Raw genomic sequence first — 20884 nt, 5'->3', positions numbered from 1 at the left:
TGCGGACCGCTTAACTACAAGGAGCTAGTACCGGAGCCGGAGCTCAATGCTTATAGTTGCATGTATACATGATAATTTCTCATGTATATAAAAATTTACATTTAATATATGACGTGTCAAAATTCTCTATTTTTTTAGAAATGACGTATTAGTATATCGTGTCGCGTGTCGGTGCTACTTAGATCTGCAGTCCCATTAAACGAAGGATTGGACGTGGCATCATGTTCATGATTTTTGACTAGTTTTTATATATAACTCAATAGGTAACTAACTAATTAGCTAAATAAATAAATAAAAGGATGGTCGAGTGCTCTGGAAGGATTACGAGCATCTGGCGAATTGTAGGTGATCATCAAGTTCCTTTTTCTTATCTTTTACTTTTCGTCGTCAAGTTTGCTACGCAACAGGCTGATCCGGCGAACGGTCAAAGACACTCGATGCAAAACAGAGAAAGACGCTTTGATATATATATTTTTTCATATATAAATACGTGAGATTTGTCAAATCATTATAAATTTTTTTAAAAATTAAAATTATTAGATGAATGTTTAATTTAATCTTTAATTATTTTATCAATCTCCGCATGCTTAATCTAATTTTTTTTGTCTAGTATTGAGCGTGAAAATAATTAATTAAAAAAGAAAATGAGATTCGAATTCAAAATATTCTGCTCTCATATTGAAATTTTATAGAATCATTATTAACTATTTTAATGTTAAACGAAAGCATTCGATGATTATATTCATATACACAAACAATTCAGAAGACAACGCAAAAGAAAAAAAAAATGGCAGACTCCACTCTCTATGTGATCATCATCGCTTTGCTCTCTCTGATTATTCTCTACTCCTTCCTAAGAAGAAAACCCAAGAACCTCCCACCAGGCCCTCCTTCTCTCCCCATCGTCGGCCACCTCCATCTCTTGAAATTCCCCGTACACAGGACCCTCTACAACCTCTCGGACAAGTATGGCCCGATCGTGTCCCTCTGGTTCGGGGTCCGCCACTTCGTGGTCGTGTCGTCGCTGCAGCTGGCTGAGGAGTGCTTCACGAAGAACGACATCGTGCTCGCCAACCGACCCAGGCTGCTTGCTGGCAAGCACCTCGCCTACGACAATAGCACGCTTATCCTCCTGCCTTACGGGGCCAAATGGCGCAACCTACGCAAGATCGCCACTATCGAAGTCCTCTCCACGCATCGCCTCAACACCCTCTCCCGCATCCGGAGGGACGAGGCAGAACGGCTGATTCTCCGGCTGGTTAGGAATGGGCTTGGGAACTTCCACCGGGTCGAGCTGAAGACCCTCTTCACGGAACTGATGTTCAATGTCATCATGAGGATGATCTCGGGGAAGCGGTATTTCGGGGAAGGCGTGAACGTCGACGAGGCCGAGGCCAGGGAATTCCGGGAGCTGATCAAGCAGATTGTTGGGAGTGGGGGAACGAGTTACTTGGGCGATTTCTTGCCCATGTTGAAGTGGATCGATCCCGGGGGGATAAAGAAGATGGTGGCGGAACTAGGGAAGAGGGTCGATACGTTCATTCAGGGTTTAGTCGACGAGCACAAGAGAAGGAAGGGCGATCCGGAGTTTGCAGACAGTATGATTAGTCATCTTTTGCGTTTGCAAGAGTCTGAGCCTGACAACTACTCGGATTTGATGATCAAAGGACTCGTCATCGTAAGTCTTTTGCTTTATTTGAACTCTACTATTCTTGCTACGCTGAATTTTCTAGTATAATTTGGAGCATTAGACAAGCGGAAGAATTATGAAAAAAGCTCTAAATCTATTAATTGTGTCAATTTAGCTCTATTTTTTTTTTTTTTTTTGCTATTAGAGTCCTAACTCTTTTACATTTTTGTCAATTCGATCTAAAATTGTTGACATGGACGCCAACTATCTTATGTGGTGCGAACGGCGTTGATGTTGATAATTTTTAATAAGAGAATTGTTAGCTTGACAATACTGTTAGGTAACGGTGCAATGCATATCACGTGTTGGGAAAGAGGTGGTCTTCCTTAATAAACAAAATTTAAAAGGGAGAGGTAAAGGTGGAGAAGCCACCGTTCAAGATGAAAAGCTGTTTTAATAATATTATCTTTTTCATTCTTTTTTCATTCTTTTCTTTCTCTTTTTTTTTTCTTCTCTTCCTTCTTTCTCACGACTGGACCTAGGTGGCCACTGGCAAGGGCAAGCCTCACTCAATGGCCCTCGCCCGGCGAGCCGGTGGCTAGCTGGAGGAAGAAGGAAGGGAAGAGAAAAAAAGTAAGAGGGAAAAAGGAAAAATAAATAAATATATAATTCAAAAAAATATTAAAATACTATGAAAAATTGTCCTTACGAGTTTTGGCCGTGCAACATAGGACGGCCGGCATTTATTTTACTGATTTCCGGCTAAAATTGAAAGAATTTACTGGATTGACACTAATGCAAAAGGTTTAGAACTTAAATAGCAAAAGATAAGTTTAAAACTGAATTTATACTATTGTAATAGATTTATGATTTTTTTGATAATTTTTTCACTCTATTGGTGTATAGTACAGAAGTTCGGAAACATCTCAAAACCACGATGTGTACATTGCTATAGCCTCCCCGTGAATGGACGGAAGATTGAATCCAAACACTCACGATTGTTGGAGTGTAGATATTAAAAAGTTGATGTGAGGGAGTTGGGCTTTTTATTCTGCTCGTTCAATATCAGCTTCCAATATAGGTTAGTTCTAAGAACCATATGTTATCAAACGACTTGCACACTTCCCTCACTTAGGGAAATTCAAGTGCATTGGGCTGGTTTGGGTCAAGCCCAGCCCATAATGGACAGTCCATATCCAAGAACTCAACATATAGTCTAGTTTAAATACTGGTAATGTCATTTGAAGTCCTAATTCTCTCGGCTCCCAAATATTTAGTGTAGATAATAACTTTATATGCATATGCAGGTCATGTTAGTAGCAGGAACAGACACATCATAAGTTACGTTAGAATGGGCGATGGCCAATTTACTGAACAACCCGGACAAGTTGGAGAAGGCCCAGGCCGAGATCGATTCTGTCATCGGCCACGATCGTCTGGCGGAAGAATCCGATGTTTCAAAGCTACCTTACCTTCAATGCATCATCTCCGAGACATTACGCCTAAACACGACGGTCCCGCTTCTTGTCCCGCACGAGTCATCAGCTGATTGCACCATAGGGGAATACCTTGTGCCCCGGGGCAGTGTAGTGTTGGTGAATGCGTGGGCGATTCACAGAGATCCGGAGCTGTGGGAGGACCCCACGACCTTCAAGCCCGAGAGGTTCGAGGGCAGTGACGGCGAAAAGTACCAAAAGATGATACTGCCGTTCGGGCTGGGACGGAGGGCATGCCCTGGCGCATCCCTAGCTCAGCGGGTCATGGGGTTAACGTTGGGCTTGTTGATTCAGTGCTTTGATTGGAAAAGAGTAAGTGAAGAGGAAATTGATATGAGCGAGGGCAAAGGAACCACCATGCCTAAAGAAGTGCCATTGGAATTAATGTGTAAAGCCCGATCTCCAATGGAGAAGCTCATTTGTAAAGATTAATTTGGTCGACTAGTTTGTCACGAAATGGTTGAGATGGTGTCACGTTCTACCGCTTGCATCTAGTAGTGTATTTGACTTTTCTTTTGTTTAATAACTTTATGGAGGGCCTCCTAGTGTTAGGAACATGTACAAAGCCCTAGTAGTATTACTTTTTCGAATAATAAGGTACTCGATTCTGAAAGTAGAATTAGAGTATGTCATGTGCTTCAATTTTCCTCTTGCTAATGGCAGGTCACATACCTTTTGAATCTGCCTTCTCTTCGCAATTTCGTTCCTTTCTCATTTTTTTCCCCACGCTTTTGGTGTGATTCAAGTTACTCTACTTGCATGCTTTGCTACGGATATCATGTGAGAAGGTGCGTCTTCCAATCTTTCCATGGAGATGAGATGTGAATAGAGAGAACATCAGTTGATTCAAGTTCCCTCGCCAGGGAGTCCCCGATTCTTGTTCATCAAGAAGGACCCGTCACAATGTTGGTGTGCCAGAGTTTGCTGAATGAGTTGAATGGTCTGGAAGAAAAGGTCCATGGGATGATTGAAGGCTACACCCAAGAGCCTCGTCGTGAAGAAGAACGTGAGTGAGGCGATGCCCCCATTAACGTGGGAGGACAGCCAGTGCATCTATTGAACCGGATCGATGATGACGAGACACAAGGCCGTCAGGGAAGAAAATCCCGTCTGTAAGGAGGGGAGCGGCGGAGTTACGTCGCTTGGGTGACTTGTTCCATGGCGTAGGTCCCTTGCGCACGCAGCAAGACGAGAGAGCTCGGTTGCATTTCAAAAGATTCACCAGTCAAAGTTCCTAATTACAAGTTCAAAAGTCATAATTCTTATGACCTTCTAACTGAGGTGTAGTTAGTCCACATGAGTACTCGGCCAGGACTTGTGACCCGTAGAGGGTAACCCCGCTGCGGAGCGTTCCATAATCCTCTTTGATAAGTCAATAGTTTACGTGGTTCAATTGTACTTAAGAGACTGGACTCACCTGGAGGAGTATGACTGCTGTGTGCAAGCCCAATAGGTCTCTAACCTTAGGGAACATTAGCTTGGGCTCCAAGCTTATGGCTTAGTTTTTTATTTTTTTGAAAATACTTTCCCGACAAGTAGTGTCAAAAGACGATACAATTTCAATCATACATCCACAAACCATCACCACGTGTTCTACATAAAGTACTCATTGATTGGGAAATCGTGTGGTTAGAAATAACTAATAGTACTATCAGACCGTTAGGCTAACAAGTTTCCTTATTTTTGTAGGTCGAAAATTCCTTTATTTGAATTAACTAAGGAAAAACAGAAGACCTCATCATCTAGGCCTCCTTACATTATCGGTCCATAACCATAAGGGTATAAGGGGATAAGATAACTGACGATTTGAAAGTTTTGTTTAGAAGAACCCCGATTCGAGTCCATATCATTCTAAATCATTCTGCTATTAAATAAGGGCTTGATGGGTTTAATAGTTTTGGATTCTAATGTCTAAATCAAGTCACAGCTGGTTTAGACCTTAAAAACGCTCGCTTAGAGCCGAAATAAAATTCTATCTTTAGAAGAAGCCAAATACGTAAAATGTTTACTGAATTGCTTTATTTGAAGTTCTAAGTATAAGTAATGCTAACCATACTTGCTGATTTCCTAATATAAACACTTCTTACTCGATTTTATTTTTAGAACGGCTCTGTTTGAGCTAGTTTGTCCCTAAGATGTTTGGAACATATGAAAACCAATATTAACACGTTTAAATACATTAAAAAAACGCGGCAAAGGTAACAATACATAACATGTCACAACAATTCACGAGTCATAGATCTTACAAAAACTAATCCAATTGGCTCCGATTTGCTCCATTTGAGCCACTTTTGAGTGCTAAAGTGTTAAAATCTACTAAAACCACTCTAGTTCTTTCTGGAAATAATCTAAAACACCTAGGAATTACGCCTTAACGGCTCATTTTTTCCGTTCCTGATGTTTCACATGTAAGAATAATTTGATTTGAAGCATTTCAAAGTATATCACCCCAATCCGTGCGTTTACATGCTAAACAATGCCACTGACCTCATAGTAAATGATATCAGCGAAACATACCGGGGAACACATTTATATCAAAGATCCAAAATAAGTTAAGTGGCGAAACAAATTTTCGTCCAATCTTGAATAATGACAAGGCCTTGATCTAGAATCAAATTTCTAAGATAAAATCATAAATAACTTAAATCTCTAATCAAGTTGTAGATCCTAGATCTCGCTTACGATTCAAGATCTCGGAATTTTTCAACTCTAAGGGTAGGGTAACTCACTGGGTTACGTAGATCTGAAGCTGAAAGATGCACTTAAAACGCTGATTGAACTTACAAGTTAGATCTAATGAAAAACCAAAGCGTAAACTATACCAATTTAACTAGGTTTGATCGATTTTCACATGAGCTCCCTAGAATTCTAATTGAAATCATTAGATCTCAATGATAAAAAAGAAACAAACAAGCCCATTGCAAGAGTTGAACAGATTCGGTTAAGATGATTTGAAAGCACCGCACTCAGTTTTTGAGCTAGTGTCTTTTGAGGTTTGAACAACACTTGTTTTACTTCGAATTACACAAGAGAGAGTTTCCCGAGACAAAAGGTTTCGTGAGAGAGAGGAGAAAATTATCCAAAAAGTCATAAACATTTTGACTTTTGTCAATTCAGTCATAACATTTTAATTTTACTAATTAAGTCCTAAATCTTTTCACTTTTTTTCCGTGAAAATTATGTTTAGGACTCAACCGACAAAATTAAAAGGTTTAGGAATAAGTTGATAAAGTGCAATATGTTTAGAACTTTTAGGATAATTTTCCTTGAGAGAGAGTCAACCGATTGTTAGGATTTGTCCGTTTCTATTTAACTTGATTTAATTTGCTTCCAATCAATTTGATCCATTGATTGGCCAAGAAATTAATGGTTATGAAGGAACGACATGGACATTTTGACGTTTAATGTTGTTGCTTGATTTGACTCTGATTGAATTCTTTTCTTGTTTAGGCGTACAACATGATATCAAACGAAATTGCTTCAGCGGGGAACATTATGGAACTGAAAAATCAAACCCATTGAAGAGCAATAGTTGTCCTTGAAAAGATTTTCGACTTTCAAAGATAATCAAACTTGTTGCTGTTCCCCCTTCCCCCACAAGGCCCCTCTCTGTCTCTGTCTCTGTCTCTCCCTCTCTCTCCACCCTCCTCAAACCCTAGCTGCCAGTAATATTTTCTGCGGGAGAGTCTGTAACGCCCCCTTAATTAGTTCTAAATTAGCTAGAAATAGCCGAATCGGATTGGAAAGCTGACTCATGCGGAGCGAAGCAGAAGATGATTTGGATTAAGCCAGCGAATTAATTAATGGGCCTGAAAAGAGAACTATGATCGAGAGGGAGTAGGTTGAGTCCGGCCCATTATCAAAATATCGGCCTAAATGAATCTAACCATGTAGAACCCATTGAATAAATATGGCCCAATCTAACTTAAGACTGAGCGGATGGCTTGGCCCAACAAGAATTGACCCAGTTCAATAGAACAGCTGGCCTGCGATGAGAAAGGAACCGGGGCTGACCTTTTTATTTTGCTAGCAGCCCGTATGCCCTCAAAAGTAAGGCTCAAATACCTCTCCCCCAGCAGTGAACGTGAGCCCATTTTACAACTTGAAAATGACCCATTTGAGCAACAAAAGGCATAAAGAAGTGAACCCATTTTCTCTTTTACATTTTCCTCGGCAGTGTCACCAGCCAACGCACTCTCTCCCTCTGGTTCGACTTCCTTCTTCTGGTCGGACGTCCGGTTGTTCCGTGCCAACGCAAGCAAACTTTTTCTGCAAGCTCAAGAGCAGAAGTTGCAACAAGAACTAAGGCGAGTTGTATCTCTGACCCATTCGCAAATTCCTTCAATGTGAGTCGAAATCGGTGAGCTGGGTGGTGAATAGGTTGCTGGTCGGTCTCGGCTTTAGTGTAATGGGTAGTTGTATATCGAAGCTGGCCTTCTGCATGTCGAGTAGAGGCAATGGGTGTTGCAATTTGGTTATTCGATCGCAAAAATATAAGGGGGTGGAAGAGAAGTTCGGTTCGAGTTCTTTCTAGCAAGTAAGTTGCTAATTCTCAACGCTAGGCTAGCTTGGGATCACGGGTTGGGCAGGAAGTCAGAATTGCCTTGGATGTCGTTGATTTGGGGATGTTGGCGCTGAGCCTAAATAACAGCGTTGCATGTTCTCTCTGTTTGCCAAATCTGAGCTCTACCGTCTTGAATTGTTGTTAAGTAACGCTTGATCGTTGTGATGCATGTTGAAGGAAGGTGGATTAGAGGTGGTGGTCGGCTGTGGGTTTTGTGAAGAAATTTACACTATCTTTGCCGTGTGAATTGATTTAAGATAGGAGAATTCATGGTTATGGTTTGGAATGGCCACGAGGACAAAATGGCTATGGGTGACTGTGGTTGGGTGGTGTAAATTCAGAGTGGTACCAGGAAGGAGAATCTGGCTGAGGAATTTAGGAAGGCGTGGGCACAATTGAACGTGGGTGCCCAGGTTCTATGACTTTGAGTGGAGTTTGGTAATGGAAATTGACAGGATTTGAGGTTGTTTAGTTGTAGTGTTAGGGTGCTGAAGGTATAACAGGTGTCTAGTTTATTCGAATTAACATTTTTTTTTTACTTGTGATACTAGGAGGTCGGTTCCATATTCGCTTGATATATTGTATTGCCTGTACAGTGGTAGAGTTTATTATTGTCGAACATGGCATGACATGACATGACATAAGGCACGCACTAATATTGAACATGGGCATGGTCTTGCATATCTTGAATTTGGACCAATTAAGGTTCGTGGAAGTGGGTTTTGCGCTCGGAGGAATACACTCCACGGAGTTTATGGGAAGACCCCGCTGTGTAACTGGATGGTTCTACTGTGTGACTGGACCGGTCTCCGAGGCGGTACGAGACAATATTGCAATTGCATGGCCGAAATGGTCGGGTCACGATAGTGACAATTGACATGCCTCACGTGCATATGGTCATGATCATATTTCACATCATAGCATACTTTTATGTTACCGCTTATAGTATGTTTCCATGTAAATACTAAAGTCCGGCCGCTTAGAATCTTGATGCTTACCTGATTTATCGTTAGCTCATTCATCTCTTGGATAATTTAGTCGGTGATTTAGAGATTTAACTTGCTGAGATTGATCTCACTCTATTATCGTTGACATTTTTTTTAGGTAATCGACTATGGCCAACCTCCCCGCTCCGCCTTCTACCTCCTATGGTGCGCCCATTCGCCTTACATGGGCATTGCCCCCTTCACTATTCCTAAGGCATTGGGCCTCGAGTTCTTCCTACTCACCTTCACTCTTTGGGTACATGGAGGAATCGATGTGGGGATTGTCCCACACCGCTTCATGGCCATCTACGATCGGCTATAGAGTGGCCTTTTGGTCATTTACCTTATGACTACATAGGTTGTAGCGGCAATGGAGGAGCGAGCGGCGGCTTGGCCCAAGAGGATCCCACACCGCTTCATGTATATGTATATGTGTATATATATATATATATATACACACACACACACACACATGTTTGTGTATATGTTGACCGACACTTTTGAACCATAGATCTACTAACTTCATAGCAGGGGAGCTTTTGGGTTTTCTGATGTTGTATGTGCATGCCTAGTTGGGTATGCCGGGTAGAGGTGTGAGGCACCTTTTCGAAGCCCTCCCGAGGTTGGTCCCCTAGGATTGTACTAAACCTGACACGATCCTAGTCGGTTATGAGCTAGTAATGTAATGATCCACATATGACTATGCTTTATGGACTTTCTAGTAGCTTGGCCGTGTTCTTGCATCGTTTCTTTGTCCTAAAAAATTCGATAATTAAATAATCAGTAAATAATCGGCAATGTAGCGTTAGCGAAGGTGGCAAGCCTGAGGCATCACATAGTCTCTCTCTCCCTCCCCACTCCTTTTTCTTAAATTGTTTTGATCTTCTTTTCCTTTTTCTTGCTTTCCTCCCCCTTTGGGAGTTTTTCTCTTTTATTTAGCCTAGATCCGAAAGCTTTTCTCTCTCATTTTTAAGAGATTTCTATCCCGATCTAATTTTGATTTGGGGTTTTCTTTAGATATGTTTTTGGGGTTTCGCTCTCCTCGAGTTTTGTTGGTAAACAAGTCTAGTTTCTTGAAGGTTTTTTTCTCACAAGTGTCAAATTTATGCTCGTTCGACCTTTTTACTCTGCTTGGTAATGGTGTTGGAGATGGCAAATCTAGGTGAGCACCATCGAAAGGCAAAGCCGTAGTAATAGATGTGGTTCTCAAAGTGTGTGCACATTACTAAAGACGGATTTGGTGATTGGCCACCGATTATGGTGTGAAGAAGTCATATTTGTGCTCTTTGAGCGTATAATTCATAGTCTTGTTCTAATTATTTCTCTTGTTATTTAGAGCTTATTTGGTTTCGAAGTGGTTTGGAATATATTTTGATTTGTAGTTGAACTGCGATGGTTCTCTCTTATATCCCGAGGAAGTGAATGAAATGAAATGTTTTTTTTGACAAAAAAAAAAATTGTCACTATTTTGTAGATCTAGGAATGGTTCTAGCCATTGATACAAAATCAGCAACGGGCGAACCGTTCCTAATATATGATTTTCGGGATGGCTTCTATGGCCATCCATAGTGAGTGTGACGATGAGCTTCACAAAATCCTCGGTGCTTCTTCTTTTTCTTCTTTCGGGAGGGCTTTACCTGTCGTCTAGTATCGTTTCTAGTGGTGACATTAAAGAATCCAAGAGGAGTATTCAGGTTTCTCTCTGTAAGTTTTCTAGGTGAGTTCTATATGAGAGATTTTGCAAACACATTCTGTGGGATTGCTTTGGCGGAATCTAGGTTTCGGATGTTCGAGAAATTGTGAGATTGGTGCTTGTAGTTCTCTCGGTCACAGTGGAACTTTCGCAACAGCTCCGTTCGTGGATGTATGTACCAATTTAGACTGACGTAGCGTAAATCTTGGTATTACTTCTTAGTTTTTGTTAATTTGCTATGAAGTTGTCACAATACTCTGTAAAACTTTCCGTAATAAGTTGTTTGCACTAAGAATCAAACTTGTGGCCAAGTTTCTTGGGCGCGATGTCATATTGATGTTAAACATATAGAAGGGTCAAAGGTCAGAACATTAGGTCTAGTGGACTTTGCACGTTTGACCTGGGACATTCATGCACGTGATTTCCTTGAAATCTCGTATTCGCAAGTTTGCACACGCCGCACATGATCTGTCTAACGCGGGACTCACGTAGAATTGTACAACCTCAGGCCGACTTGTGAGATCACGAGAACAGATTTTGCCTCTTGATCGACGCATGCTCCAAAATCTCACATGTCAAAATGTCTACAAGATGTCACTCTGTTAATCCCAATCTCTTTACATTTTCAGATTCGATGAGTTTGTGTTTATTTATAGGGACAATCGTCCAAAAAATTATGAACACATGCACTTTTGTCAATTCAGTCATAAACCTTTCAATTTTTCTAATTGAGTCTTAAATCTTTTGACACTTTGTCAATTGAGTTAATCCGGCCAATTTTAACCAAAAAACGCTAACTTGGACAGCTTACGTTGCAGTGGATAAGTATTTATAAATTTTTTAAAAAAATGAATTTTTTTATCTTTCTATTTCTTTTCTTTTCTTTTTTCTTTCTTTATTTTTCTGTTTTTCCTATCGACCTCGGCGACCCTCACCGGTCCAAAGCAAGGGTCAGCTGACCCTGGTTGGCCACTGGATGAGGTTGCCGACCCTCGCTTAGATCCGGTGAGGGCCACGACCCTTGCCCGAGGTCGGAGAGGGTTTTGCAGCCCTCGCTAAATCCGGGTGAGGGTTAGCCGGACACCCTCGTCGGGTTTGGCAGAAAAAAAAAAAAAAAAAAGAAAGAAAGAAAAAAAAAACCTTATAAATGTGAAATCATTCACGTTAGCACCGACCATGCCAAGTATGACATCTGTCCTCCATATTAGTGGTTTTTGGTTAAAATTGATTGGATGGACTCAATTGGCAAAATTTAAATGTTTACAACTGAATTGGTCAAAATGCAATAGGTTTAAGAATTTTTGGACAATGAGAAGTGATATAAGTTAACATGACATGATTTACCGCTGAGTGAAATATTTTCTTCACATCCAGAGAAGCATTCTCATTGATTTGGATCTCAAAGCCCTAGTGCACCATTTTTGGTACATTTTGATTGACCGAAAAGATTTTCCCAAGACATAGGGTCTTTGATCACTCAAAACTTAAACAGCATCATCAAACTCGCTATAATTTCCTCTTATCCAAATTGGAGAAAACTACCTTTATTAACAATCCCTTCTCTCTCCCTCTCTGAGTTGCGGCCTTTCTTCGCTTTTTCAACTTCTGGAGGGAAAATTCTGAGCTAGATCTCTCCCTTTCCTCCCTCTTTAGTTACTTTTCCTTCTGTTTTCTCTTGTTTTTTGCTCTACTCTCCTGGTCTAGATCTAAATCTAAGAGCTCTGCTCTCCTGATCTTAGATCTTGGAGTTTTTCACTTCGGATCTAGTTCTTAATGTAGGTGTTTAATAAATAAATACTCCGCCTCTAGTTTCAATGGTGTTCACAGCAATTCCGGTTCAAATCTGTGCTTGTTCAACATGTTTTTCTTGTGTCTTACACTTGCTAAAGGGTTCATTCCCAGGAGTGTCAAGATCTGATTTTGTTCAATATGTTTTTATTGTCTATGTACAATGATGGTATGGGACACTGAATATAGGTGCACACCACCTAAACGTAATACAGTGGATATCCCAGCATGTGCTTATCACTAATGATGATATGTGATTCAGTGCTTGATCACCGATCCTTTTGCTTGGATGCAGTCACAGACCTATTCTTGAAAGATGAGCCTGTACTTATCTCCGTCAACCATGCTCTAACGATATGCCTTGATTTTTGGAATTTGGTTTATTTTGTAGCCCTATGGGCTTCCTTTGTTGCAGTGATTTCTGGGTATTCCTATGGATCGTTCATGTATCATTTTGGTAATGAATGCAGATTTCCTTTGACCAAAAAAAAAAAAAAAAAAGAGAGAAAAATTCCTTTTAGTTATGTTGCATGTCAGTAGGTTACAATTTATGAACATCACCCACAGGTATACTTAACCAAATGTAAACTACATGTTGTCCATGTTTGCAACCCACCCATCAATGTAAGCCAGATATAAATTTAAAAAAAAAAAAAACTTTAGCATATGTACTAATTATGTTCAAAACTTTTTTTGTCTCATAAAAAATTCATAATTTTTACTTTTTTCCTAATTCTATTGCTAAAAATCCCAAACTTTAACATTTGTTTCAATTATATCTAATTTTTTTTATCTCATAAAAAAGCCCCAATTTTACTTTTGCCCAATTCTACTACCGTTAGCCTTCCATCCATAATCATTGTTAGTTAATTCTAAGTGGTATTTTCACGTCGTTAATGAATTACACTTCAACAAAACTGACATGAAAAGATCCCCTAACTTCTCCTTTGTTGTCTGCTTCCCTTACATATTGCGGAGAGATACAAAGCCACTCACGACGGTGCATTTCGGGTTCTCCCCGGCACTCAACAGCCTAAAGAAAGACTAGACGTGGAGATCTTATTATTTGCACGAACAATTTCAAATCTCGTCGTTCTCGAAACTTGTTATTTCCAAATTCGAAGATTCATTGGTAAGTTCGGCAAGAAAATTCGAGCCATATAGAATTAACTAACAGTAATTATAGATAGAAGGCTGCTGGTGATAGAATTGGAACAAAAGTAAAAGTTGAGGATTTTTATGAAACAAAAAAGTTTTGGTTATAATTGGGATATATGCTAAAGTTTGGGGTCTTTTGGAGATTAGGCGAGTAAAATTGGGACAAAAGTAAAAGTTGAGGGTTTTTTATGGGACAATTGTTTTATAGATATAATTGGGAAAGATGCTAGAGTTTGGGGGGTTTTTTTTTTGTGTGGATATTAGGCACATCAATGTAATCAAAGTTGTTATTCGAAATATTGTTATCTTGTTACTAAATGTTGTATTTGATGTTATTTTGATCAATAAGGAGGATTGTTGTGGGTCTGTTATTTTTCCTTAATGTTGTCGCTAAATTTTTATTATTTTCAATCATTTATAACGCCCACTTGAGTACCATAACTTTTTTTCAATCATTTGAATGTTATATAATTTTTCAATCGATGACTTGAATACTATAACTTTTCTAAAAGGATTACCACAAGTGCCATGGCACGTTGAATTTTGGTACTTGGGTGATCATTTTTAAAAAGTTGAGATACTCAGGGATCGATTGAAAATTATGGCACTCAAATGAATATTTTTTAGAAGTCATAACACTCATTGAATAACTTATTTGAACCATGTTATAAATAGCGGAGGAACTATATTGAGCGAATTAAAAATTTAGAGATTATTGCACAATTCACAATGATTTAGACACTTACGGTGACTTTATTCCCTTTACTTTTTCCGGTTGACCATTCGACTATTAGTAACGTTACATGAATGGATGTCGCCTCAATTTGGTTCCAAAACGATAAGAAATGAAATTGACATAGGAGTTCAATTTAATGAATTGAGAACTTTCCTTGCTTCCGCAGAAAAAGAATATGCCCACATACTGAAAATAAAAGCTGAGAAAGCCGAGTCCAACCAAATTAACAAAAGTTTTGTGAACCCTTTTCATTGTGTCAAACTCTGCTCAACTTTAAATCACGTTCACCGACTTGAATCCCCTTTGTTCCTTGAAAAATTGTTAAAAAAATTAGGGAATGGAGTTTAATATCAGACGTTGAATTCGCATCTCCAACTCCAACCTCCCGTGAGATACCCTCCACCCTGAGGTTGACACCTACAAAATATCTTCATTCCCACTTGTTCGGGTTGATTCTTTTTCCTTAATTTCCCAAACCAGGAATGGAAATCAAGTTGAGGAATGGAGTAAGACTACTCAACGAAGAGAAAGTTGCCAGAGAACTTGCGGAGCAAAACACGCCGGTACGAAAGGAGACACCAAAAAAAAAAAAAAAAAAAAAAAAGGAAACGAGACATAAGAATTGTTAAGATTCAGCGCACAATCAATCGAAGCAAAACATAAAGCGAGAAAGAGAAATCGAGGTATGAGATTTTATCCTGGTTCATCCTTAAACTAGGGCTACGTCCATCAGAGGATTTCACTATAATTAGTACCTCACACCTCTCATTACATCACTCAATTACAAACGAAAAAGAGTACATATATAGCAATAGCTATTCATAAGGCCAAACTCAAACTACAAATGAAAAAAATATGGGTTTAATCTATAAAAATCCTCTAGTGTCCCACGCGCTTTTCTGTCGTTGAGAAGGATGACCCACACCCCCAACAAGATAAGCTCAAGTGAGAAAATGGTTGCCACTTTTTATTGAGAGAGGGTGAAGGAATTTCTAATGAATTTACGGCTCACATAACAATGATATGTTGGGCCGAAACCTGAAAGTATCATTGACATATGTTTAAGCAAACTGAAATAGCCGTTTTGTCTAGTTTAAAACAATTACCCAATTGTTTTACCAGCGTCATTATGATAGCTCAAGGGATGAACATGTTCAACTCTCATACTTAAGAACCAATTTCGAATTTGCACACTTGCCAATTTTTCAAAGGAAAATTCTAATGGACTTTGCTAGCACAACAATCTTTGGGTAATTTTCAGAATAAAAATATATTGTAGGTCACAAATTCTTGAAGGAGTGGATCGCATAAAAAAATTTAATTAATTTTTTTTGGCCCAAAATAGGCTGTTAATTTTATAGTCGTCCAAAAACCGTTAGATAATCAATTCCTCATTCCTAATAGCTTAAATTTGTGTGTTCTGATGGTTATTGGCCACGTCAGTCCAAGATTAATTTAGTAAAAGAAGTCGATCAAATCCTCAAATTGTCCAAGCATTCAATTATTAGTAGAAAACATTAAATAAGAGCATCATAAAAAAGGAAAAGGGCGGGAGAATCACCAATTAATTTAGGGAAATATTTCTTGATAGTACTGTCGGGAATGTTACAATCTCAACCGTAGATCCACACACCATCACCATATGCTTTGCATAAAGCACTTATTGATTGGAAGATTGTGTGGTCAGAAATAACCGACAAGATTGTCAGGCCAGCAGCTTCTATTAATTTAATTTTAGGGTCCAAAATTTTGAGAATCTCCCACCAAAATTCCCAAGTGTGAAATCAAGCACCTCCTTTCCTCCACTCTCGGCACCAACCAAATCCCCCCAAAAGAGAAATTCTCAAAATCCTCCCACCTCCCCCAGTCAAAGCAGAAGGAATCCCGCACTTCCAAAAAGTTCTTCACACCGCCCTCTCTTCTCAACCATCCACATTCCACATTCCCCGCCAACCCTTTACACATCGCCCTCCTACATATAATGCCGGTTTACTTCTTCCCTTGGAGATCAGAGATGCCAAAAGCAGAGCCTTTTTAGCGCCCTTGAAGAGCCACCGCTCGTGCCCGAGTCCTCAATGAAGATGGGTTCCACAGCTGGGACCAGAAGAAGATCCAGAATGACGGGCTGTTTGATCGTGGCGATGCTCCTGGTGATGCTGTTCATTATGGAGCCGGGTGGGGTCCGCGGCAGGGTGCTTCTGTCGGAAACGAGCGAGCGGGATGTCGCCAGCTTCGACGTGCCAGGAGAAGTTGAGTCGGTGAGGGTGGTTGCTTCCGGTGCTGATCCGCGCGAGAGCAGCCGGGCTTTACCAAGGGATCGATGGTTCACGTTGTCCTCCGGACCGAGCAGGAAAGGCGCTGGCCATTGACGACTCAGCTTCATGCCTTCCGTATTTATCACGTTTAGTTCTGTCGTTTCCAAGGAGTGTTTCCAGTGGAATGTTGTGCATGGTGTTCGTGAGTATTTTATGCGTGCTCAAGTGTATAGAACCGTTCGATAAAAAAAAAAAAAAAAGATGTATAGAACCGATAAATTCTTTTATTTTATATCAGTCGATTGTAGCTGGTTCATGCATAAACATGTCCGTGCCCCCCTTAAATTTAAGTCGGGAATACTTGTAAAGTATGATCTAGTCGGCCTGCGATACACCGTGATCCAAATTGAAGGCCCAAGGATTCGTATTGGGGTAATGACACACCTAGTAATTTTACCCATTTTGCAGTCACGTACCTTTCGATCCAAAAAAAAAAAAAAAAAAAGTCAAGTACCTAAACCATATTTTTCCCAATCAAATACCTCATACCTTTTGACCCAAAAAAAAAAAAAAAAACCTCGTGCCTAAGAGTTAAGCTCATGTTAAGGGCTCCATCAAATACGTGGAGGAATCTTAAAAATATCTCACATTTCTACGGAATTTATATCCTCTTTATATGCATGTAGTCTCTCCATCAACATGGTATCAAAGCCGGATTCTCAATACTGCATATATATATATATATATATATATATATATATTTGTGATCTCCTTTGACTTATTAGCTTAGCCTTTCCTTGATGCCCCTCCTATTAGCTTAACTTCGTTAGTTGAATTTTCAAGTTATATATGCTCATACCAAGGGCTCCGTTAAATTTGTGGATGGACAGTTGAAATATTCAACATCGTTTATCTACGGGGTTTATATACTCTTTATGTGCATGCAATCTCCGTCCACCAACATGGCATTGGAGCCAGATTGTCCATACTCTTTATATACTTATGGTCTCTTTCGATATATTAGTTTAAGCTTTTTTTTTTTTTTCATGATCCACCTATTATTATTATTATCATTATTATTATTATTATTATTTTGGATTTTCAAACATGGACAATGTTAATCATTACGTAGTCAACTAATGACTAAAACTTTCATGGTGGCATTCGACAAGTCCATCTAGGATGAAGGCACATTAGCATAAACAATTTTTAGGAGATGCCTATCAAAATTTAGGCAGTGAGATGTCATTTGAAGGAAAAATTATCCAAATAATCTTAAATATTGCGGTCGGTTGAGTCATATATCTTTTAATTATATCAATTTAATCCTAAACCTTTTGATAATTTGTCAATTTAGTCCTAAACCTTTCAATTGTGCCATTTTAGTCGTAAGTCTTCCAATATTGCTAGTTTAGTCTAAACCTTTTGAAAGTTTGCTACTTGAGTCCTAAATCTATTAGTTGGATAATTTGCTCAAAAAACTATTGGCAAATTATCAAAAGATTTAGAACTAGATTGACACAATTGAAAAGATTAGGGATTGACAAATCATCAAAAGGTTTAAAATTAAATTGGCCACCGTACAATAAATTCAGGGCATTTGGAATAATATTTTCGTCATTTGAAAGGTTAGAGAGGGAGAGGAAATAGTGAGTGCGAGCCATGACGGCAACGAGGATACGGTGGGTGGCTGGCCGCGGTGCCAGCACCAAGTGCTCTGGGCCGCGGCGATGAGTCCAAGCTTGACCGACGGTGGCAATGTCATTATTTTGTTGTCCACTGGTCCTGCAACTAAAAAGAATGGGAAATGATATGCTTTGCTTCATTATAAAGTTGACTTGTCCATCCGAGGCAGCAATAGCACTAATTTTGCAAAGAAAGTAAACCACGTTACCCTAATCAACCAAAGGTCTCACATTGATCATAATTGACAAAGTTAAGATATTTAATTGAGAAAAAAACATTTATGTATTTAATTGCAGACATGCAAAAAATTCATGTCCTTGTGATGTCATTATCTCACCTATTGTAATATTAAATGTAATCTTTTCGCGTGCTTTGAGAATAGGAATGAAAAGATACAAAATGTGTGGAAACATATAAGAAAAGTTCGTGCGAGTATACAATTACTAGTTGTCATGTCTAAGTCTCGATAACTATTGGCAAATGAATTGGCAATGATGTTGCGTACCCTAAATCTCGATAAGAAATAATTTACTCATGTCATGTCAATATCGAATGACCTCTTTAAGCATCTGTGAAATCCACAAATCAAGTGATGGGAAGAGGAGGAAATTTTTTTCTTCTAACCCTGGAGTGGGGTTAAACGCTGCCCAGACAACAAAGCTCCTTATTTCCCTAGGAAACCAAAAAGCTGAAGCACAAAAAGAAAAACTTTCGACCCGGACAAATAAAATAACAATGCTAATGCCACCAACCTAACCTCAGCTGAGGAAAAAAGGATGAAGTAGAACATTGTCCACCTCGAAAGCAGAGACAGCACAAGTTATACTGTAAACGGGTTGCAATTTGAGTCCAAAGCCATTCAGCAGCAAATCCTTCATCCTGAATTATCAAGAACAGCGCAGGAGTGGTTCTTAGGATTACATACTAAGCTCATGCGGGAAAAGTACACTAGAAGTGCCATAACTTATGTACGGCGTTCACTTGAATGCCATAACTTTCAAAATGTTCACTTAAGTGCCATAACTTTCAAAAATCGTTCACTTGAGTGCTACGTCAGAGCAAAATCGTTCACTTGAGTGCTACAAGAACTTTTCGGCGTGTGCCACATCAGCTTTCCGGCGTCTACAGTAACTTTTCTGGCGTGCCACGTTAGCTTTTTCGGCTGCCACGTCAACATGGCACTCAAGTGAACGATTTTTGAAAGTTATGGTACTTAAATGAACATTTTGAAAGTTATGACACTTAAGTAAACGCCGTACAAAAGTTATGGCACTTCTAGTGTACTTTTCCCAAGCTCATGCTCTCAATGGTCAATGAACCGTTGCTGAAACCTCGAGCCTCATCAAATTTATTGACATCGTTTAAAGAAAATTATTAAACAATTGTCCAAAAATTCCTAAGACTATTGCACTTTTGCCCATTCAATCTTAAATCTTTCAATTTTGTCGATTGAATCCTAAACTTTTTCACATTTTGTCAATTAAGTTCATCCGGTCAATTTTGACCAAAAAATCACCAACATGGACGTCGGTGATCCTATGTGGCACGTCGGTCCCGACATGGATGATATGTCTTATCACTTTAATATTTTTATTAATTTCTATTTTCCCTTTTTTTCTTTGCTTTTTTTTTTTTGTGACCCTCGCCGGTGGCGAAGGACCACCTCGCCCACGATCGGAGGGGCCGTAACGCCCTTGCGTAGGGCCATCGTACACTATTAGCGGGCAAGGGCCGGCTTGCCTGCCGCCGACGAGGCCACGATGGCCTCGCCTAAGGCCTTCGTGGACCCACCGACTGCGAACTAGGGGGGCCTCGTCTATTATGGGTGAGGCCTTCTCGGCCTATGAGGATCGTCGTTGACCCTTGCCAAGACCGAACGAAAGCAAAGAAAATAAAAATAATAAAGTCAAAAAAATATTAAAATATTAAAAAAAATTATCCATGTCCGCACCGTTCATGCTACGTAAGATATCCCGCGTGCACGTCAGCCATTTCCTTCCAAAATTGATCGAATGGACTCAATTGAGAAAGTATGAATATGTTTAGGATTCAATTGGCAAAATTGAAAGGTTTAAGACTGAATTTGTAAAAGTGCAATGGTTTTAGGATTTTTTTTAAAACAAATTTCCCAGAGAATAATAATAATAGGGGATGTGCAAGAACATAACCATAAATAGAGGTGTGCAACCGGACCGGATTTACTCGGAACCCGGATTGGACCACCCAAAAAATAGAGCCAGGAATCGGTTCCTATTTAAATCGGTCCGGGAACCGGTTCCGCTTTTTGGAAATCGATTGAAACTGGTGTAGTTCCAGGTTCCAGTTGGAGACCCACCTGAATCGATTTTTAGCTACTCTTTTAAAAAAGGAAACCCTAGGTTCTCTTGCCAACGTTGCCTCCTCTTCCCTATTTCGTGTTTCCCATCTCGTCGTGCTCTCTCTCTCTCTCTCTCTCTCATTGTCACCATCATCGGCGCTACAAAGATGTAACACGGCTCGTCGTCGCCTTTTGTCTCATTGTTGCCGGACTAACCACCATAGCCTCTCGTTGTCGGCTCTCTTTTGCATCTCACCGACACCGACGCTACTATCCGGAGCGAGGTGAGTTCATCATCGATACTCATTATTTTGATGGAAAAAATAAAATTAGAAAAAGAAACAAAAGGAAAACAGGTTCTCGAGTAGACTTTGGAATCGGATCGAAAAATAAGGTTGGTTCCATAACAGGTTTCAAGACGAACATGATTGGTTCTAGGTTTCAAAAACTGGGAACTAGTTATATCGGGGTCAGTTTCAAGGTCTAACTCTAGACCCTACCCACCTGGGCCATGCTCACCCCTAACTATAAAAGCCATCTAGCGTCAGCACCAAAAACAATTACAGAGCAGGACA

General features: G+C 39.7%; 1 pseudogene; it reads left to right on the top strand.

The window, feature by feature from the left end:
• The first annotated feature begins 787 nt into the window (after nt 1-787).
• On the top strand, nt 788-3689 carry LOC115742137 (annotated as a pseudogene).
• Nucleotides 3690-20884: the final 17195 nt, after the last annotated feature.

This window comes from Rhodamnia argentea, chromosome 11 (genome assembly GCF_020921035.1).
Source record: "Rhodamnia argentea isolate NSW1041297 chromosome 11, ASM2092103v1, whole genome shotgun sequence".
In the NCBI taxonomy this organism is placed as follows: domain Eukaryota; kingdom Viridiplantae; phylum Streptophyta; class Magnoliopsida; order Myrtales; family Myrtaceae; genus Rhodamnia; species Rhodamnia argentea.
Note: the sequence above shows the minus strand (reverse complement) of the source record. Positions and strands in the feature narration are given on the sequence as shown.